The sequence below is a fragment of the Coffea arabica genome, chromosome 5e (assembly GCF_036785885.1).
Source record: "Coffea arabica cultivar ET-39 chromosome 5e, Coffea Arabica ET-39 HiFi, whole genome shotgun sequence".
NCBI classification, from domain to species: domain Eukaryota; kingdom Viridiplantae; phylum Streptophyta; class Magnoliopsida; order Gentianales; family Rubiaceae; genus Coffea; species Coffea arabica.
Window position 1 is genome coordinate 37118809 of NC_092318.1, and position 22936 is coordinate 37141744.

At 34.4% G+C, this 22936-nt stretch overlaps 2 long non-coding RNA genes and 1 pseudogene across 2 annotated transcripts; 1 reads left to right on the top strand and 2 right to left on the bottom strand.

Moving 5' to 3' along the window:
* Positions 1-10168: 10168 nt before the first annotated feature.
* On the top strand, positions 10169-12353 carry LOC113687274 (CYP enzymes assisting alcohol dehydrogenase-like; annotated as a pseudogene).
* A 470-nt stretch (positions 12354-12823) lies between these two features.
* Positions 12824-13638, bottom strand: LOC113687895 (uncharacterized). Its single transcript, XR_003447805.2, has 3 exons — positions 13525-13638; positions 13316-13370; positions 12824-13048 (listed from the first exon to the last, which is right to left on the bottom strand). It is a non-coding gene; the product is annotated as an uncharacterized lncRNA (long non-coding RNA).
* A 544-nt stretch (positions 13639-14182) lies between these two features.
* Positions 14183-14598, bottom strand: LOC113687894 (uncharacterized). The gene is made up of 3 exons (XR_003447804.2): positions 14503-14598; positions 14306-14401; positions 14183-14228 (listed from the first exon to the last, which is right to left on the bottom strand). It is a non-coding gene; the product is annotated as an uncharacterized lncRNA (long non-coding RNA).
* Between the last annotated feature and the right edge of the window lie 8338 nt (positions 14599-22936).

Sequence of the window (22936 nt, forward strand, 5' to 3'; positions counted from 1 at the left end):
ATGGAAGCCAAGCTAGAGAAATAGTTGAGGTTTCTTGTTTTTTCCTTTTCTCCTTGTTTATTTGGGTTGTTGTTAATGGGATTCAGAACCCTTGTATTAGTGGAAAGATATGAAATTGTTTTGCAGGAACGCTTGAGTCTTTAAGTAAATGATATGTTCAAGTGTTGTACACAGTAATGAGCAAAAGAATAGATAAATAAAAAAAAAAGTAAAAATAAAACATTAAAATAATAATGCAATCTTGTAAATTACGAGGGCGAGGGTTAGATTAGGTGATAAGATGCGAAACGCTGTAAGTAAGAGGTTTTTAGTTCAAGTGCTCTCACTCATGAAAAAAATGCAGTCTAGTAAATTACATAATTGCTATCGATTATGTTACGAATTTTTGGAAACCTATAAGAGCATTGTGTTTATCGATTATGCCATGAATTTTCAGAAACTTATAAGAGCATTGTGTTTAAATCAGTTTCATGTAAAATCATGTAAATTACATAGGGGAAGGTTATATTGGGCGGTGAGATGGGAGACGTTGCAAGAGGTTTTTGGTTCAAATGCTCTCACTTATGAAAAAATGCAATCTAGTAAATTACATAATTACTATCGATTATGCCACAAATTTTCAGAAACCTATAAGAGTATTGTGTTTAAATCGGTTTCATGTAGAATCATTGCACAAATCATACTACAAGTTGAATTACGTAATTGCTACAGATTATGTCACGGATAGGATTGTGTTTAAATCAGTTACAATAAATCATTGCACAAATCATACAAGTTGAACCCGGTAGTAACCGAAGGGAAGGCCAAACGGGGAAGCTTAACATCACAAATAACTCGCAATAGTCAATCCAAAACTAATTACAAATTAATCTACAAAGTCATTATTAAATTGTTAATTTGATAAAGAAAATGTATTTAGAAATATTTATATTTTATAATTATTAATATATTGCTCCGGTTCAAATCGGATACGGATCGGAATCTTATATTCCGTATCCTATCCATTTTTTGTTATAGTAAACGGGTCGCGATTCGGGTTTGAGCATCGGAATAATTTTTCAATCGAAATCAGAAAAAATTTATCAGATCCAGGTCGATTCTGGGCTCAAACCCGACAAGTTGACACCCCTGTTCGAAAGTGTACAAGCGTTAAGCTGCATTTCGTGTTGCTTCAAATTAGACGAGACATGGAGGCAAAGGTATAGAAACCGAAAGTAGTATTTAGGACAAAATCATTTCATTCTACTTCAGAGTGGAAAAGCCTTGAGTCCAGTAGAAGGTCATAATAAATGTTCCATTTTTCACCTACAACATCAGCAATCCTCATCACACAAGTCCCAACATCCAAGTCACAATTAGAAACTGCAAAGCACGTAACCATACATAATTGTTAGTTTCAAGTCTTCCTTGGGGACTACTACAAATGCTACTCTTGAGCACAATACATGCCTTTGCTTTTCAATTTTAGTGAAAGCACGAAACAACCACCACACCAGAATTTGCTCACATTTTATTCCAAACATTTTATGTAACAAATGAAAGAAATGGCCGCAACATCTGAATAATGCTTCCTCACTTTTAAATGGTCCTATCGATCATAATTGGGACTACTAAGAGTGAACGCTTGAAGAACAACACCATTATTATGAAAGAATTCCCAGACAATTTGTTTAAATAATATTTGTCTTATGAAAAACTTTATTCGCTTCCTAAACGCAAAATTTTTTACAATTTCTCGTTACATAAGTCAATAGCAAAAGGAACAAACTGTTTAACTAATGTCAATATTCAGAAAGACACAAGTTTTGCAAAGTGTCAAATGGAGAAACTAGCTCGGAAGGAGGCGAGTGCCTACTCTTAAATTGATAAATAAATCTCCTCCCATGCAAGAAACAGGTGTCATCAAGAATAGGTTAAACCATAATAAGTTAAAATTCAACTAGATCTGAATGCCACATCTCCTCAAAAGACGAAGAACCTTGAGCAAATTTGTGAAATAAACTTGAAAGAAACGGATGCTAATGGTTCCTGCAATCTTAGAAAGTTGCATATTTGCCCACGAGTTTGCAGTAGAACTGAATTTCAAATGTCTAATCCATCAAGCAAAGGAAAATCATTAGTTACTTTATCACGATTGTCCACTATACAGACGAACAAAAATTGTTGTTAATTGTATATATGAGGTCTTATGAAAGATTGAGTACGCAAAATGAAATGATAATCGGCTTTTAAAAGAAAAGATCTTTCACATACTAAGAAAAGAAAAAAGTACAGATAAATAAAAAAAAAAATCTTTCCGAAGTTTCTATACTCTGATGAACATCAGATCCATTTTATAACACAAAGAGTTTTCTCCCAGCGGATATAAATTCACAGCCTTCCAAGCGCCAATTCAATAAAAAATGTTGAATAATTTTCTAAGAGTTTTAGGCTACATTAACATAACATTCAATTGTAATAAGCATGTTAAATTTAAGGACGATAAAAAGTTCACATCAACTTGTTAGGAAATTGGGTTAATTTCTTTCAGACAGGTTTCTTGTTTTGGTTTTAGCTTCCTATTTGGTTTTAGTTACTTAAAGTATTAGCCAAGAAATTTCCTATTTTTATAAATTTAGGAATTTGAAATTATTTTCTGTTCTATATAAGATTAGGAATTAGCAATTATTTCCTATTATTATTTGAGTGCTAGCCAAGTAATGTAGCTTATAAATAGGTGGGGTTTGGCATACTACAAAGTGGCACGTAAGGGCAACATGCAATCTTATACATAGGGTGAGAGAGGATTCTTGAAAGATGAGAGATGGTATATAAGGGTTGGGATTGGATTCAAGTTGTATTCTTATTTAGGATTTCCTCTCATAGTGATGAATTGATTTTCTTTCCGTGGGCGTAGGATCCATGATAGAGCTGAACCATATTAAATCTTATGTATCATTTATCTTTCATAATTGTGACTTGCATGCCATTAAATTGTTGTATATTTGATATCTCAATAGTCCATTGATTCATGCTTGGATCCCAATAAATGGTATCAGACCTTCTAATTATGAGTCTGGACTACTCATAGTAAATTGGACTAGTAAAAATTCTCTTTTTAGTGGTGGACCAAAGTACCAAAGAATTTGGCTGGTGTTGGATTAGGTACGTCATGGTTTTGGCAGGGAGTCTTATTGGTGTTAGACCAAAGAGTCATGGGTTGTTGGGGGGTCTGTAATCCAATTTGGATGTTAAAGAAGAGTGAGTCCATAATTGCAAGAAGAGATGACTTTAGGTGTTAAGGTGCGCTTGTATTGAGCATTAAAGTGGGTTTAGAGAAAAGTTTGTAAACTTGGATTCAATGTGAAGGGTTACTCATAAACGAAAAGAATATTGGGTTTATGAGTACCACATTGATTCGAGAGATGGAGAAAGTTTAGATATGCAAGTAAGAGTTTGAACCTAATAACTTCAACTTTTGAATCAAAATTGGGTTTCTGACTCATATCTCTTATATATTGGATTTTTTGATGAGTTCTCTCGAGGTGTATCTCTCTAACACAATTCATATGTTAATAACTTTAACAAATTAAAAAATGAATAGGTTACTCTTTAGTTATTATCACTTCCATACTTTATTCATTTCAATATCCAGGGAAAAAATAGCTCAAAAACCATTGGCACCGAATGTTTCTGACATGATCAGGAGAAGTTAGCTACATTAACTAACATGGATTAAGTTAATTGTATGCGTAAATTTGTAATGGTATCAATCCAATACAAATATATGATTGCTTGCGAGAGGAACAAGAACGAAAGATTGGTACACTTCACAAGTAACCCTTAATTCACAAAACTTTCAAGATTAGCTCGGCCTTGAAGTAAATGCAACAGCCTAACATAGGGCTGGGCAATAACGGATACAGAAGTTCTATGTCATGGTTAATTAGCCTATTCTAAGTACTATACAGAAGGCAATAAAGCATTTAATATGCTGATCAGATTAAGCTAAATATACCGTTCACAAACTCCGCCAAATATTGCTCTAGTTCTGAGTTGGAAAAGTTACCAATCTGACTTGTAATGCAATTGTTAACATCATAAGAATAAAACATATTTAAGGAAGAGATGAAGAAAGGAGGGAAAAATGGTCCATATCACGAAAAACAAAGGCTGGTCCTCCTCAATACCATTGACAAAATTCTTGAACTGACTTGCTTCAAGAGAAGTAGAGCCAGACAAGGACCCCATAATTGGTCATTTCATCGCATATAAGCAAAGTAAGAGATAGTTATCTCCAGAAAAAGAGATAGAGAATTATTGGATTAACTATATAAAATTTATGCTCCTTGCCAACTATGCGACAATTGTTAGGCAAAGCAGCAAGTACAGTGTTTATGTCTTGCAGTCTTCGTGCAGCCACTTCATGCGAGGCAAGTTCCAATAATTGGTCATTTTGGAAGAGTTCCACTGCAAAATCATTCAACACCTTTGTGTTGGAATTATTGAATAGTCAGAAAACCTATGACTACTTTCTTGACATACAACCTTTGGGCAATATTTTGAAACTCGGACCGTTAATTGAACCGGTGAGGTGTTCGAGTCGAGGATCAACCGATCGGACCGGTTCAACCCTGGTTCAATGAATTTTTTTAAAAATAATTTATATAAATATATATGCACAAAATAAGACATGTATTGGACTAATTTAAGACTTTATATGATGAAAAAATTAATATTTTCACAAATAAAAATTTTAAATTATAAGTTGAAATAAATAAATTTCATCTCAATCTTAATTGAATTTAAAAATAATCTTAAATCCAACTCAAAATACCACAATATTTTGAAATTATACAAAATTCATATCTATGAAAATTAGATATTGTGAGTTTAAATTTTAATTCAAGTTTTTGATATTTAGATATTGCAACTTAAAAAAAAAAGAAGTTTGGAGTTTGGAGTTTTTGAGAAAGTCAAGAAAATTAAAAAATAAAAATACAAACTTGATAAAAGGCAAAAAATGAGAAGAAAGTGAGTGAATGTGGCATTTAATAATTAGTTTTTAGGATTAAGGAAAACATATTCTTTTTTAATTTTTTTTTCAATTTATTAGACAAAAACCAAAAAAACCGCTAGTTCAACGGTTCAATCCGGTTCACACGGTTCGAACGGTTAAACTCGATTTTTAAGTATAATCAACCAAAAGCATGAACCGGACCGGAGCTAAGGCCGCTTCGCGGTCCGACCGGCTGGTCCGATCTGGTTTTTAAAACACTGCCTTTGGGAGAACAATGACCATAATGAGATCGACCTTACAAGATTGAATGGATGATGGAACATAGACAATGAGCAAATTTCCTAATTTAAGCAATACAAAGCACTGATTCTGTGGAGTGTTGCTTTCTACTTTTCTCAATAATTAAGGTAAACTCTCCTATGTGCCGAACCAAACAAACACACAAAAGTTCCTACTACCAAATAATTGCTAGTGGCAAAATCTACATGATGGAGGAACAAAATTCTCGTCTTTTATAGAGCAAAACGTTTGTTAATAGTGATACTTGCTACAAGACAGCAGAAAACAAGAGAAATTATTTAACAATCTAGAAAACTTCAACCATCATTCTGAATAGTGGTACTTCAGTAAATATTCCGGTTCTTGACTTTTTTTTTGCAAATATGTTCAATGGGAAGCTAAGAATTACATAATTTTGGAATTCAGGATTACGAAAAGTTTTTGCTTGTTCTTTTTTTCCGCCTCAACGTATTTACTTCATAAGCCTACATCATTGATTCCTCCTATTGGTGACAGCAGAATAGTGTGATAAATCTTCATAATGTTCCTCAATATATCTCTTATGCCATAATTAACCTCCAAGCAGACTTTATTATCCATGGATGCAATCTTTCATTGTCAAACTGAACTCACAACAAATAATGGATATGATCACTAAGGTAAGAACTAGATTGTTCTCTAATTTAAGGTCACACAAAATCATCTTTGACAATCCTATCAGAAACTGTACTGCAAAGAATAATCCAGAAAATTTTTGAAAGAACTCCAGAACATATATTACCTTTTCGCAGTGATATGTATAAAGGGGATGTGTGTTTCAACTATAAACGGCAAATTGCAGAACAAATGAGGCAGACAAAAAGGCCATTATTGTTCATTCTCTTCTGCTACATTTAGACTCAGAATTCCTTGAAAATAAACATATGTAAAGGGTACACTTTACCAGCCAATTTTGCATATTTCTTTTGGGCAACATAAAGCCTTGGAACGTTTGGCAACACAAACACTTTTTATCGCTATCAAAATTATATGAGTCCTTTGAGATAAATTACAATCGATTACCAAAAGCAGTACACCCTTCAAGAACGATCGTTGTATCAAACTTCTCAATTTCTGGAGCAGTAGTAGTTATTTTTACTATCACTAGCATATATCAACAATGAGTGGTTAAGAGTTTGTTTTGAACGAAAAAGCACTAAAGGATTTTCGGTTACACGAGACCCTATTACACTTTTGTCGTACACCTTGATTGGTGCAAGTTTTACAATATTTGATATATCTTTTTACTCTTTTCATTAAGTTTGTGTACACCAATTTTTGTTTTATTTGCACAAGTCTTGCACCATTTGGTGCAAGTCTTGATACATACTAAATCAATAGAAAAATATGCCAAATATTGCAAGACTTGCATGTTATTAGAAGATCCTTTCCCAAGAAGCTCGTTTATGTTGAAAATAGTTGTGTGGAGACGTATGAGGCTCTAAACTCCCTATAATGATTGTAATTGACTCAGTTTAAATTTTAACTATAGCTCCTTTTCCTAAAAAAAGAAAAAAGGAAAAAGAAATAGAATAAGGTGTGGTTAGAACTTACAAACTGATGCAAGATAATACTCTTTTCGTCCTATTGAAAGTGTCCTAATTTCCATTTTGGAATGTCCCAAAATATTTGTCTTATCGAAAAAGTCAAAACATCCTTTAGTTTCTCTTTCCAACATAACCCTTCCCTCTAATCATAGTCAAAGCATCCATTAGTCCCTCCATTGAAACATAAATTTTGAATTTGTGGGAATAAAATTGAAAAGAGAAGTGCAAACATTATAATCAAACTATTATTTTTAAAAAGTTGAATTTCCAAAATACAATCAAATAATCGGGATGGAGGGAGTAATTAAAAGGACTCCAGTACTCCAAAAATTCCAATATCTTTTGTTGGGCCCCCGAAATATGATAGTACTATTCCCTACTACGTAGGGCAAGGTTTACTCAACGTGGCCGAAACTAGATGTCACCTGAGTGCCGAGTTACAGGTTTGAAGTTGTTTGGTAATTAAAATTAAAAAACAATGTTGATTAAAATTATATAAGTAAAAAACATTAAGTGGGACAACTTTGGATTCCATTTTAAATCTAGAATTCATAGAAAATAATGATGATGACAAAAAAAAAATTGTGGAGTAATACACATGCACCTATAAGATTACTTTTGTGAACAACAAATGATATCTTTTGAGGAAATTGTTAAGTTTCACTTCTCCAAAAAAGAGCACATTAATTTAAGAAAAAAATATAGCAGTTGATAACTAGTGAGTATCATTATTCTTTTTATCATTCTCTAAGTTAAATGAGCGGGCAATCAGGGGCACTTGCTAATATTGCCGAGAGGAAAAAATTTCGTGCTAAGGTTGTAAAGGAATCAAATCAAACTAGGTAGAGGATTGGGTTGACTGGTAAGATAGAAGAGATTATAACAAGAACATTTTAGATTCAAAACTTCTCATTTATAAAAAAAAAATGATAATAAAAAATAAATCGAGTTTCAACATTTTTCATACGCAATCTCTTGGATAGACATGAATTGACGGCTAAGCGATTTCATAACCCAAGCTTTCCTTAACCAGTCGACTTTATTTTGTAACCTCAACGTACTTTTTTACTGTAACATAAGCATTCATAACTTGAACTTCCTTAACCAATTGACTTTACTTCGTAACAGGCCCCTCAAATAGAGCAGGTTTTACTTATTCAAGGGAATGAAAGATAAATAAAGGGATCAAAGGGCTTTTTGATCGGAAAAATAGAAGGGGCATGGTTGGTGTGTCACTAGGCTTGTGAGGGAACCCACGGAAGAGGTAAATTAAAACCACTCCATAGTTGTTCGTCCACATTATACCCAAATAGCAAAGAAAAATGCTCCATTGCCGAAGATTTGATTTCTGTTAAAGAACCCTACCACGTGCCGTCCTCCTTTTTAATCTGAGCGATGAAGTTCCTATATCTATTTTGTCTAATAGCCATGTGTAAAAATGCAGTATTCGTATCCATAGGGGCATTAAATTTGGGCCTGCGTCAGATACAGTGGCGTAGCAAGAACTGTACTATCTCTCTTTGCGTCCCCCTTTTTTGTTTGAAAAATTTTTAGTGTGTTTCGATTGTTAAATTATTTTACATAATTTTCCCTTATATTATAAATATATATTTTAATTAATTTTTTATATTTTTAATTATTCTTTTATTTCACATATATTACATTATAAAAGTACTATAGTAATTATTCAAAATAATATTTCAAATAATACTTTATCCAAACACATTGAGGTGGAATGACCTATGTAAACCAAAAGAACATTGTTGGAATTAGAATATGTTCATTTGGGAACTAAAATGAAATTTCTAATAATTTTCCCTCTACAGTTGACGAATAATGGGTTCCTTGTTTAATAGACCATGGGCCTGTGATGGAACTAAGACTGAAAGTTCAAACACTTTTTTCACATGCTTCTTCTGTTGCCTCAACTCTAAAAGCCTCAGAAAGATCGGAAGAAGATACGAACACTGGTATCATGCCTTTTGAAAGAAGGGCAACTCATGTGAATTGGCATCGAGAGCATTCCGCCAGTTTTCGGTGACTTTTCACTTTCAACCCGATTCACCGCCTACAAACTCAAGTATTGCTCGAGCCAAAATAGTAAAGTTCAAATTCAAGTTCCAACTCGACTCCTTTATTATTTTAGTTTACTTGAGGTCAAATTCTAGTTTGATCTAAGTTAATTAAATTCCATTAAACTTCGGCAATATAAATAAATACTTTATATCTTTTAATTAGGGATACAATGGATAATTTACATTACTAGATTTAAAAATTGAAAAACATTATATCAGGTACACTACGGTCGGATCCATTAAACCATTTGAATTGTCTCAAGTTGATACCTTATCTATTGTAAGTATCAAATTGGCCCATTAGAAATAAAAAGTATCAAATTTTAATACTTCATTCTATTTCCACCATTGAATACTTCCAAAAATTTTACCCTTAGATCCATTAGATTTAACGGGAAAGATAGACTGAACCATCAGAATATGACGCTTTTTTTTTGTTGAAAAACCGATTTGAGATTTAAAATAGATAGGGGTTAATTTGAGATAATTAAGACAATTTAAAGGTTTCGTAAATAGTTTTTCGTTATATATCTATGAAGTTCAAATAAGTTCGATGACCTTTTGAATCTCACATATATATTTGCTCAAACTTGAGTCTAAAAAATAGAATCTAATGCAAATCATATTCCTTTTTTCTTTAAAAAATGGGATATGATCCAATCCATATTTATTTTTACTACTAAAAATGTGGAATTTGACTCTAGTACATAAAAAAATGAATACATATAGATCACGTAGTGATTTCAGACTAAAAATTGGTCAAAAATTTAAGTTGTTGACCAAATTTTGCTAAGTTAAATTTGTAAAGGACATAAAATTAACATTTTAAAAGTAAAGAACGGAAAAATTTGTGGCAGAAATTTTATGTAGTAAGTTGGATTTCAGTTATAAATCTTGAACTTGAACCCTAATGTTAGCATTAGTAATATCAAATGTCTATGTTTAGCTATTTGAACTATTTGAATTACTCAATCTCTATCAACACGAATTCAAACTAGATTTGAATTTGGTCAAAATTCAACCAAGTAAACTCGCAACAAACTAGATTAAGCTCGATTTATCTGCAATAGGCTGGAAAATAAAAAATAATAAAAAAAGTGGCGCATGCGTGTTGCATGGCACCCAATAATTGTAAACTGACAAACGACTGCATCGCATGCCTAAAAGCCATATGCATATTATATAGTGGAAACGTGGTCTACCATACTAATAAATCTAAACCAGTTATAGTCCTTCAGGCTCCAACCTTATTACTACTACCTTAATTGTCCAAAAAAAAAAAATTACTACTGTCTGATCCTCTGTTTTGCTCTGTTGCAGTAGCATTCGATATCATACAACAACCAACACCACCATTCCCTTCAGTGTAATTATTTTACAACTATATGCAGCAATCATTGTTGGATTTGGTATATTACTATAATTCTTCTTTCAGCTGCTTAGCACAACAAATTATCAAGACACAGAGGAAGACGATCAGATCAGATTACAAGATTACAAGACTACAACGATATAGATTAAGTTTCAAGTAGTTGAAAGCATTTGTCTCTTCCACACAGGGAAAGCCAATTCAAGTTCCCATCGTAATCATCAAGTGTGGTGATAATGTCAACCCGCAATAGCTCCAATATCATAACTTGCAAAAGTACTGAAGCCACTACTGATTGATTGGCTCCTAGCTAAAATAATGCAATCTGTATACAATTGTCATTGTTTCACACTTCACGTGTGAATTGGTGGATTTCTCATTGTTGCTGCTCCCCTAAGTCCTTTCTTTAATATACTTTTTATCTATTTTTGGGCAATACAAGGAATTGCCTACTCGTTACTTGTTAGTTCTCTTGTGCTGTTTTTCTCTCTGTATCCCCAAATATCACAGTATGCCATTTAAGGTTTAATTGATGATGCTCCCCCCGCCAATTACACACCCTCCTCCTCTCCCACAAAAAAAAAAACAGGCGTTGTTTGCTGGGGAAAAGGTGAGGCACCCAAGGTAGAAGAGATAGAGGTGGAACCTCCAAGGTCAGGTGAAGTTAGGGTAAAGATGTTATTTGCCAGCCTCTGCCACACTGATGTCTTATGCTGCAATGGCTTTCCAACAGTTACTACACTTTCTTTACTCCTTATCCACCTTTTTTTTGGTAGTCTTCTTTTCTGATTTTTAACTCAGCTCTCTTTCTTTCTCACTTGTTTTGTCGAGTTCTGGGACATGAAGGTGTCGGGTAATCAATTCCTCTCCCAGTCTCTCTTTTGTTCTCGCATTTTGCTTCAGTAATTTCAGTTTCAATTTTCAAATTTCGGAATTCAGTTATAAAATAACGACCAAATAGAGCTGAATAGTAATCCCTTTCATCTTCTTTCTAGCCAGATAGAGAGTGTCGGTGAAGGAGTCTCTTACCTCAAAGTGGGAGACATGGTCATTCCTACATACTTGGGGGAGTGTCAAGAATGCAACAACTGTATTTTCGGAAAGACCAACCTATGCGAGACCTACCCTTTACAAGTTTTCACCGGATTAATGCCAGACGGTACGTCAAGAATGTCCATTATAACTTCAGGTAGCTGCCAAAAGCTGTACCAATTTCTTAGCTGCTCCACATGGTCCCAGTATACCATTGTAGATGCTAAATATGTCGTGAAGATGGATTCACGGCTATCTCTGCCACATGCTAGCTTCCTGTCCTGCGGCTTCACCACTGGGTTTGGAGCAACCTGGAAAGAAGCCAAGGTTGAAAAAAGGTTCTACCGTAGCTATTTTCAATCTTGGCGCTGTTGGACTGGGAGTAAGTGCAACATCAACATGCCAAATATTAGGACGAGGGACAGGTACGGTTAGGATTTCGTGTAGTTCCAACGGTTGTCATTCTTCTTACATAATTTGGTGTACCACCAAATAACCTTGGTGTACTTGTAAATTTTTTTCATGCACATCAACTCAATGTGTAAATACAACTTGGTACACCAATGTATGAAGAAGTACAACAACCTCATTTAACTGCACGAAACACAATCGTATCTATCCCAATGGATCCTTCCTCAATCTGTCCTGCTCTTCTCATAGGACCTAACTTTCCAATGCAATGCAGGCAGTTGAGGTTGCCCGAGTGCATGGAGCAGCACAAATTATAGGCATTGACATCAACAAAGGCAAGTGCGAAAAGAGGGAGGCTTTTGGAATGACACATTATATAAATCCCAAAGCCATTGGTGATAAATCCATCTCAGAAATGGTAAAAGAGCTGACTAATGGATTAGGAGTGGACTACAGCTTTGAGTGCACAAGGGTCTCTCACTTAGTTAACGAAGCTCTGGAAAGTACCAAAGTGGTAAATAACTGTCCCATAACACAACCATGTAGTATAGTATTTGAAACTGCTACTAATTCCAAGTTACCTTTTTCCTAGTGATTTGCTATCAGGGAGTAGGGAAAACGACAATCACTACAAGAAAACTGACTTTTCATGACGCTAGAATTGTGCTGTAAAAAGTCAAAAAACTGCCGCGAAAACCTTTTTGCGGCACAAATGCAACGGAATTAAATTGTGTCACAAAAGTAGCCGTGGCACAAATGCGACGGAATTAAATTGTGTCACAAAAGTAGCCGTTACAAAAGAAAACGACACAATTTTTCAATATGTCGCATGCATTTGCATCGCTCTTTGCGACACCAATGTGAGTGTCACCACTCTACTTGCGGCACAAAAAATGCGCTACAAAATGTCCACAATGTCATGCGACAAAAACTTGCGTCGCAAAAAAGTCACCAATATAAAGGCCAGAAATCAATTTTTTCATGGTACAATAGTTATCATGCTCAAATATCCTAAAATCGAATATTATAACAAAATATAGTTCCATAATATACTAGAATAAAGTATCATACATTGTTTTAGTCAAATTCTACAAACTTTATCATTTAATGTTGTTCGCTCCAATTACAAGATGTTTCATATATTCCAAAATGTGCTTGTCTTCAAAAGTACAACACTTCATCATACATCTCTCAAAAACATCTTCATATCTCCCAATCCGCGTGCTTCCAACGTACCATCCATCCCCATTTGAACCAAACCATGAAACCAACTCCACATTTAACATCAAGTCCAGGGCTGCAAAGTGTATTCTATTAGTCCCTTGCTCATATAACCCCAGCTCATTAAGCATGAAGAAAACGTTAATATAACAATAGATACTGAAACGGAATTTGTAATTCAATTCTAACATCAAGAAAACCACCAAAAAAAAAGGAAAAAAAGGGGAAAAAAACCCATACTTCAACCCTTTCACAGACATTGAAAATTAAGACCACTTCTACTACATTATGTCCCATAAATAGCTTGACAGAATAGAGTTATTTCCAGAAACTTTTCCAGTACCTCAAGCAAGTCGTTTGCAAGTAGTCCTGCTCCTTTTCTTCTTTGTATGGTGGTTCTGGTATAACAAAAGACTAGCCAATTAAATATCAACAAGGAGCTCATGCACAAATAGTCATCAACAAGGGACTCATGCACAATTCAATATCAACAAGGAACTCAGCAAAATTGGTCTTCTATAGAAGGACCAACTCAAAGTACGCATATTATACCTCAAGAATATCAGCAATTGAAGAAACTTTTTTATTCATTTCACACTTGTTTATTTCAGCATCATTTGTTCCAACTTCCTTGTACATTTCAGCATCATTTGTTCCAAATTCCTTGTTCATACCAACCTGTTACATTATCAACAAAGTGTGAAGAAAAGAAAATCAGGCCAGAGCTGCTGATATTTCAGAGAGTTTGAACACAAAATCGAATTGTATGATTAATATACAACCTCTAATGAGTCCGAAATTTGAGATTGTTTTGCTGCATTCATTTCTCTTCTTTGGAGTGATGCCAAGTCACATGTTGATGCCCCCTGGAAGAACAAAGATAAACAGTAACTAAAGCAATAAAAAAAATTAGAAAAACTATAATATTTAACCAAATAGTTATCCCAAACCATTCTTGCTTCAAATTGAGCAATCAACTCCTCCTTAAAATCTGCCAATTTTGAATTCATTTCTTCTCGTAGTTCACCACGTATGATTTCCACTTTCTCATTCACTGCATCCTCAAATGCTTTCTTTTGTCCAGCATTCATGTTATCCGACATCCTATACACGCCTTTTGGAGTTGCACCTACCCCATAAGTTCGAAGACGACCTGGTTTTTCAGGTCCAAGAATATTTTCATAGAGTATATCTTTTAGAAAATTATCATCCCTGGATGTCTTTGGCAGTTTTTGTATTTCCTCATTCATAGTTGCCTAAATTGAAAAACAGACAGAAGAAAGAATTATTTATGAAGTAAAACCAATAAAAAGTGACTAAAAGCTATTCTTACAATTGTTTGTGAAGTCAACTCATCCATTTGTTTTCCTTGTCTTGAATGAATAAAAACGTCTAGTTTCGAAGGCTCTTTTCCAGTTTTAATCCGAAGCTGCCACATATTCAATGTACAAGCTAAAGTGTTAATATTTCTAAATAAGACTATTTTCCAGATAAAATTGCTAGAAACATAAGCATTAGAATTTAATATACCTCTTCCCTGAGGTTCACATGATCTTTTCGCCCTGTTCGATGTGGCATCTTTTGTTTTTTTTTTTCGATTCTTGCTATTAGTCTTGCTTTGCTTCTAATTATGTACAAAATAGAAAAAGGTAGTTAACAACACATCAAAATCATAATAGCACTAGAATTTAATTCAAAAGCAAAAGAGATGTGACAATAAATACATGCCTTGACATCTTCTGAGCTCCAATAATCAACCAAAATAGGCCATTGATCCTCCTCAACTCTTGCAGGACAGTGTGCTAATAGCCATGACCTGTGCCTCCTATAAGGAGTGAAATACATGCTCTTGACTTTTGATTTCCAATTTCTCCACAATTTGCTGACCCTCATCATTTGTACTTTCTTGCATGTATCATCAATATTTGTGTTTCTCTATAAAAAATTACAAAACAAAAGTTTAAACATTCACAAGCTACAAGATTGTATGAAATAAAAAGAAAAAAATGTTGCTAACTTTGATGGTGAGTCAAAATACCTTAATATCTTCCCAAAATCTTTCCTTAGATCCTTCAGGCATGGCCCTCCAATCTTCTCAAGTTCACAAAGGGCCAGTGGAGTACGGTCCTCCAAAGTTTTACAATCTGCTACGGTAAGCACTTTCGAGTATAATTGCCTAAATATATCTCGTAACTCAATGATAATTCTGCAAACATGTTTAGGCAATATTCTTCTCACAGCAATGGATAAAATTGTTGCATTAATACGTGAAAATCATGACTCTTTAACCCAGAGATTTGTCGTTCTTTAATATTCACACACCTCGAAATGTTTGATGCATAACCATCAGGGACCTTGATAGTTTTTAGCACATTACAAAAAATTTCTTTTTCATCTTTTCTCATTGTGAAGCATACAGGTGGAAGAAACACTTTGTCACCCTTAGATTGTGGGTGAAGTGCCTTTCTTATCCCCATTTCTTTTAGATCATATCGAGCATTAATGTCATCATTTGTCTTGCCCATCCCCAACAGTGTCCACAAGAGATTCTCCAAGAAATTCTTCTCAATATGCATTATATCCAGATTATGTGGAAGCAAATTATCCACCCAATACGGTAACTGAAAGAATATATTCAATCTTTTCCAATTATACCTACATATGGGACTTTGTGCAGAGTCACTATTATCTTTAGTCCTCCTTTTCCTTTTCTTAGCTGAGGAAACTGGTTGATCCTTTCCAAATTCATTTCTAAAATCTCTTAGTTGTTCTAAAATTTCAAACCCATATAATTGAACAGGTCTAGAATGTTTCTCAATTGTCCCATCAAACTGTGCTCAATTTAAACGATAAGGATGATCAATAGCTAGAAATCGACGATGACCCAAATAGCAATGTTTTTTGCTATGTATCAACCATTGACTTCGAACATCTTTATTACAACAAGGGCATGTATACTTTCCTTTGGTACTCCAACCAGATGGATTTCCATAAGCTGGAAAATCATTGATAGTCCAAAGTAGTGCAACACGTAAGTAAAACATTTGCTTACTAGCTGCATCATAAGTAGGCACCCCTGGATCCCAAAACTCATTCAATTCATCAATTACTGGTTGAAGATATATGTGAATATCATTACCTGGAGCTTTAGGCCCATCAATTAGCAAACACAACATAAATGATGTTTGCTTCATGCACATCCATGAGGGTAAATTATATGGCACTAAAATCACTGGCCAGGTACTGTATTTATTGTTCATTGCCTTGAATGGGTTAAATCCATCTGCTGCAAGTCCAAGACGAACATTGCGAGGATCACTAGCAAAGCTTGGGTGCCGGTCATTAAAATGCTTCCAAGCTAAAGAGTCTGCCGGATGCCTCAATTTTCCATCCTTGATGCACTCCTCTTCATGTCATCTCATTAATGAAGCAGTTTTTGATGACATGAACAGCCTTTGGAGACGTGGTTTCAAAGGAAAATAGCGAACAAGCTTTGCTGGAACTTTGTTAGCTTGTTCACTTGAATCATCGGATTGTTTTACAATTTGCTTATACCTAGGAGTTCCACACTTTCTGCAAAAGGTTTCATGTTCTGTCTCCTTCCAATAAATCAAGCAATCGTTGGGGCATGCAAGAATTTTATGGTAGCTAAGACCCAAGTCTTTAACAATCTTCCAAGCATCACGATAAGAGCTTGGAAATAATTCATTCTCAGGAAAAACTTCCTTGAGAAGCTCCAGTAATATTGTCATTGAGTTGTTGCTCCATCGACAACGGACTTGACATGCAACAACTTGATGACAAATGATAGAAGAGTAAAATTTTTACATCCAGGGTATAACTCTGTTTCGGCATGCTTCAGCAACTTAAAAAACTTATTAGTCTCTTCATCACAAGCTCCTCTAAGTTCTTCTAAATTTATGTTAGAATTCTCTTCAAGTGTTCTTCCAAGTGTTTCGTGAATCAATTCATTCATGTCATCATTTTCAGTGTGCCTAAACACTCCATTGTTCATATTTTCTTGATTGAAGTCCCATGGATCTTTACCATGATAAATCCAATTTGTATAAGTGGTCAAAAACCCCTTCATTGTTACATGTGCACGCACAGTTTCTTCCTTTCTTCGTTCTGAGTTTTTACATCGCCTACATGGGCAATATATTCTACTCCCAACCTCCTTCTTTTTGTAGGCAAATTTAAGGAAGTCACTCAGACACTTTTCAAAGTATGGATTATTGACTCGGTTTTCAATAAAGATCCAAGACCTATCATCCATTCTACAAGAAACAAGATTGAGAAGGCAAGAAAAGAGACCTTATAAATAGAATTGAAAAATAGCAAACTCATTAACATGCCAAAAAATAAAAAATAAAGTGCAACATGTGCATCCCAGTTTGCTATGCTTATAGTGGAAGTATAAGTTCATGAAAAATGGATAAACTGATTAAGAAAGAAATTAATTTACCATAATGGCCAAATTTTTTAAAAGATTCAATCAGCCTCATGACCAACAAAATACCAAAGATTCAATCTGTTTGAGCCATAGCAGAAAAAGATTCTTTTGTTTACAACTCCAACTAGCTATACAACTAGTCAACTTGGACACTTGGGATTTGCATAAATGCCTTTGAATAATATTATCTTAGCAAAGGTATAGTTTTAACTCTTAAAAAAAATCACTTGCTAAGTCCAGCTGACTCACAAATAAGAGAACTTATTCTTTGATGACAATGAAATAGGATGACAAGAATGGCCATCATGTTCTATTTCTCTCTCATTCTGCTAATTCTAAAATTATAAAAGTAACAATCTATTAATTAAAAGCTTCACTTACTAAATCCAGTAAGTGCAAGTGATTCAGTTGTCCTTAAGTATTAAGTTTTGGTTAAGATGAACTCTATTGATTTATTTTTAGATTATGTATTTGAGTTCATTGTTTGGCCAAGCTTAATTTGTCTTGTCTTGAAATCAGGCTTGGCATTTAGTCCCTATCTTGGCTTGCACTATCCTAATTTTAGCTTCGTGTATCGGGTTCAAGCACTTGCTAACTTGATAGCTTTAGTAATGTTGGTTAACATCCAATTTTCTTCATATTGCTTCTTTATCTGCATGACTTGTAGTTGTCTTTATTAATTTGAGATTTCATAACAGTCTGAAAGTTTTAGGTTGGTACTGATCATATTATTTCACAACAAAAGGCTTTCTAGAAGATGAACTCCAGCTTGCTTCACATGCATAAAGAAGAAAAGAAAAGGCAAGTTCAACAGAACAGAACACATGAAACATGGCAGGGCCTTAGAAATATATTTCTCCTGCATTGTCTGAAAATTGGGTGGAACCTTGTATTACATACATGTGATGTATACAATAAGGTTCCTAATACTATTAACCAGAATTATAGAAGAAGAGTCATTGACCAAAGATAAACGACAATAGGTCAAGCAAAACTGACAAGCCAATATGGTCCAAAAAATGTGTAAACCAGAATTCGTGCTTAAATTGACACAATCTTTTGGCCAAGTCAATATTTATGTCAACAATGATCTTTTCCCACACAGTACATAGCCAGTTATTACTACATGGTCAAGCAAATATCATAACCAATTATTATTACATGGTCAAGCAAATATCATAATGTAACAATTTACTTTACCCACACAACATACTACTAGAACCATGGCCAAAATCATAGAGATGTGCATTAAAGTGCAATGCAATCCAAATTTTCAAACTAAAATTCTAGAATTCCACCTTAAATCACATTAAGTCTCAAATAATTGAAAAAAAACCATTAAAATCCACATTTAAAAATCATATAGTCATTCTCCATCTTAACCAAACAAAAGCATAAATAACTCAAGTTGACCATTACTAATCACTAAATTCCTCTTTGTTTTTTGGGAGAACTGATAGTTCTTATTTAATATCAGGAATACTCCACATAGAATCAACCCATAAAATCAGCAATATCGATAGCAAATACCACAAGTTGAAATGAGTAAAGTGAAAATATCATAAAGAAATTGAGTTTAATTACCTTGCCTTTAAACCAGAAGAGCTCGTAGAATTGTTGATTGAGTTGTCTCAAAGCTACGATTAGTTTATCGATAGAAAACCAAATCCAATCGAGGATATCCAATTTATTCACCTTTCAAAAAATGACCTAAAACTAAGAAAATTCTCAGTTTGATAGTTCTACTGCAGAGTAAAGATGAAGGAGGTGGAACTCGATTTTAGATAGAAAGACAAAAATTAATTGACCAGGAATTAGGAACCGAAGGTATTTCTACTGCATCATTAGAAATCAAAGGGAATTGAGAGAGAGAGAGAGAGAGAGAGAGAGAGAGAGAGGTGGAATTAGGTTGTTTGCTTTCAGGCTTTCAGGCTTTTGCCAGTGGAGTACGGGCTTTATTTTCTTTTCTTTTTTGGATTTTATTAAAACTATGTCGTTTTTATGCAAAATTATGAACCGTTGTGAAATTTGCAGCACAAATTGAAATTTGCTGCTTATTTGCTGCACTTTCTCCTTGTGCCACAGCAATAGCGTTGCAAAAAGCCTGTTTTCTTGTATGAATGCTTGGAGCAGGGACTCAGAAGAGCATGGAAATAGACTTTGTTTCCCTGGTCGGATGTAGAACATTCAAATACTCTATTTTTGGAGGGGTTAAAGTCCAATTTGACCTTCCAGTTGTAATTGACAAATGCATCAATAAGGTAGAAACATGCACTGAAATTCCATTTATCTTCAGCATAGCTTTTCTTCAAAAATTTCGGATACTTTCTTATTCAAAAGCACAAAACTTAACTAAAATAATTCAATTCTTCGCCATGGAAATTAGCTGGAGTTTCCTATCTATCTTACAGGAGATACATAAACTAGATCAACTTTAAACTCATGAAGTTCAACTTAACAACATAAACTGAGCCTTTGATCTACTGAAGGAACCTGAATCCGTAAAGGTTCTCATCCAGTTATGATTGCCGAGCAAGAATTTCCAATATGGCTTTTGGTCTTTTTGGTTTTCAATCTTATCTGATTGTAGTCCATAACGAAAGGGAGCAATAAAAGAGATCTTGAGTTTCGCCGACCTCAGATCCTTGAGCATGTTTAAAATCCAAGCCAGTAAAAGCAATTGGATTGGGTTTAAACAATGCCCAATCCACTGACGTATCTATCTATCTCATCCAAATTAATAGCTAAGCTTTTCCAGTTCCATTATGTTTAGGGATTTGGAAATAGTCGTGAACCAACTTATACCAATTGAAGAGATAATGAAAACAAATATTCCTTTCATTTCATTGGAAGAGTCATAGTTTTTATTTTGGTATATCATATTTGTCACTTGCTAAAAATGGTTGTGAACTTTATCAATAATTTCCAATGCTTGCTGCTGTCTCACCTAACTAAAATGTAAGTGTTATTGGGCTAGAAATCTTCCGTTAAAATTTGCAACTTCGTTGTTCATATGATTGATATGCATGTACCAACCATTTTGAAATGATTGGCTTGCGCATTTTTACGCTCTAATTCCAACTACAATAAGTCATATGCCAATCAATAATAAGTGGACCACACTATCATGTTTTGTCCCCCCATTGTCCACCTTTTGAGTCCAAACGAAGGACAAAATGGAAAACGTACCGAATTCTTCAAAAGTTGGAGGCCGTTGATAATAAATTGGAGTCTCAAAAAGCAACAAATTTTTCATGAGGGAGGGAGTAAGAGAAAAATTATGGAATCTAGAAAAAGAAAACACAAGAAGGCTATTGGTTGAGTTGCTACTAGATAGATTTTTCGGTGCAAGTTTTTTTTTGAGTAAATTTCATTTTGACCCCCTAAACTATACGTGATTTGTCACTTTAGTCCCTAAAGTTCAAAATGGGACACTTAAGTCCCCAAACTATTGAATCCATCCCAATTAAGTAAAATCGTTGATAGGATCCACAAAGCTGTCAGAGTTTTCAGAGCATGTATAACACGTACTGTTGACCAAGGGTAAGAATGAAAATTCAGAAAAAATATAGAAAAAAATAAAAAATAAATTTATTTAGTACAAAGAAGGGAAAGTGTCTCTCTTTTTACCGGTACATTCGTGTCACATAATTGACCCAATCCAATTCATAAAACGGGTGCGATGTGCCCTAAGAAAATAGAGACTAATTGGCTGAATCTCCAAAAGAGGGGAAAGAAAAAAGAAGATAAGAGCTTTTGTAAATTTGAAGATAAGAAAGGAGACAAAGGAGAGATGGTTAGGGACACTTGCAACTGTGGAAAACTAGCATGGATGGTGACATCATAGATAGATTTAAACCCAAGAAGAAGGTTTTATCAATGTCCAAATTACAGTGTAATTTCCATTTCTATTATTTTTGTTTGTACATCTTCCTCTATGTTTCCGATTTGTATGCAATGCACCTAGGTAAACTTGTATTCACTCTCTTGATGGTGTTGTTAATGTTGGAATCGGGGGATGCAGGTATTGTAATTAGGTGGATCCTGAAATGTGTCATAGGTCCAAGAATATAATTCCTGGATAATGAAGAAAAAATTGGAATACGAAATTGAGAGGTTGCAAGAGAACTGAAGGCTGCAACAAGGAAAAAATAAGAAGGCTGAAGATGTAATTGTTTCTTCATTGGGTTGTCGCTGTTTTATGGATACTTTTGTTAAATCTCGGCGATAAAGGTCATCCTTGGAGTTCACCAAGAAACATCTCCATAATTGTGGGAAAAGAAGCAACGGTGTAGTAGGAAAAAATAGTGTAGTTTTTAATGAAAGTCACAATGGTTATATGGAATTGGGATAGAGAAGATGTAATTTTTGCTAGCAGTATAAGCTGTGGTTTTTGGTGTAATGTAACATGTGGTTCAAGGAACACTAGGTTTACTAATTTTGGATAGATTTTGTAGTTTAGGGGTTTATGTGTTCATTTGTTTGAACTTTAGGAACCTAAGTGTCCTTAGCTACTGAAGTATAAGGATTGAACTATCTCTTTTTCTATAGTTGAGGGACTAAAGTGTCCCAACTTGTTAAAGTACATTTGGCAGTATATGATAAACCTGTAAACATTCGCAACACCACCAAGTATTTGAGATAGTAGATGCAATTGAAAATAGATTAAATTTGATCATTTAAGAAGAAGGCATGTTTAGCCTCACACCAAAAGACTATGTTTCACAAAACATAAAACATCAGTTCCCCAAAATATAATGTAAACAATTTACTTAAAAATTCACAAGACAATAAAACATCAGTTGTGAGGCATCCCAAAAAACACAATTATTTGCTTCTCGGATTTAAATTCCCTAACTTTGCAGCTTCGTTTCATTCCCATAGAGCTGCACATTGCCAATGCTAGGTGAATCATTCGCGTGACCTATAGCTGCTTGTAATGTAGACAGATTTACACATATGTTCCCCTTCCAAGTGAAAAGGGGCTAGTTGAAGTCCTTTGGTGACACAACTAGTTGAACCCAACTCTTTTGTCTGCCTATCATCAATGCATAAGTTTGGTGGTTTCATTGTTAGTCCTGGACAATGGGAACAAAGTTTGCCACTAACATTGGACTTCAACTACATGTCAAGAGATAACAAGCAATGAATAGGAGAGTAAACGAATTTCTATCTCACATAGCAACAACCACAGATTTCAAAGCATTTACATGTCCAGATTGAGTTCCTTTTGTAGCTGTCTCATATGGGTTAATAAGAATATCAGTTGCACCATTGTTGAATCTAAGTTCTCCAGTCATGTTTAGTGAGTTTCTAAAGGTCCATTGCCTCAGCTTGCAACCTTTCTTCTAGGTTTCCAAAAAAAAATAAGAATATGTTGCTTTAGTTCTTTGCTGGTTGTTCTCTATCAATTTTCTATTCATTCTGATTTTGGGGAGTAGTTGTGCAACTCTTTTGTGTACTTATTTGAGTCACATTAGCAGTAGTTAGACTAGTACTAGTATTCCTTGT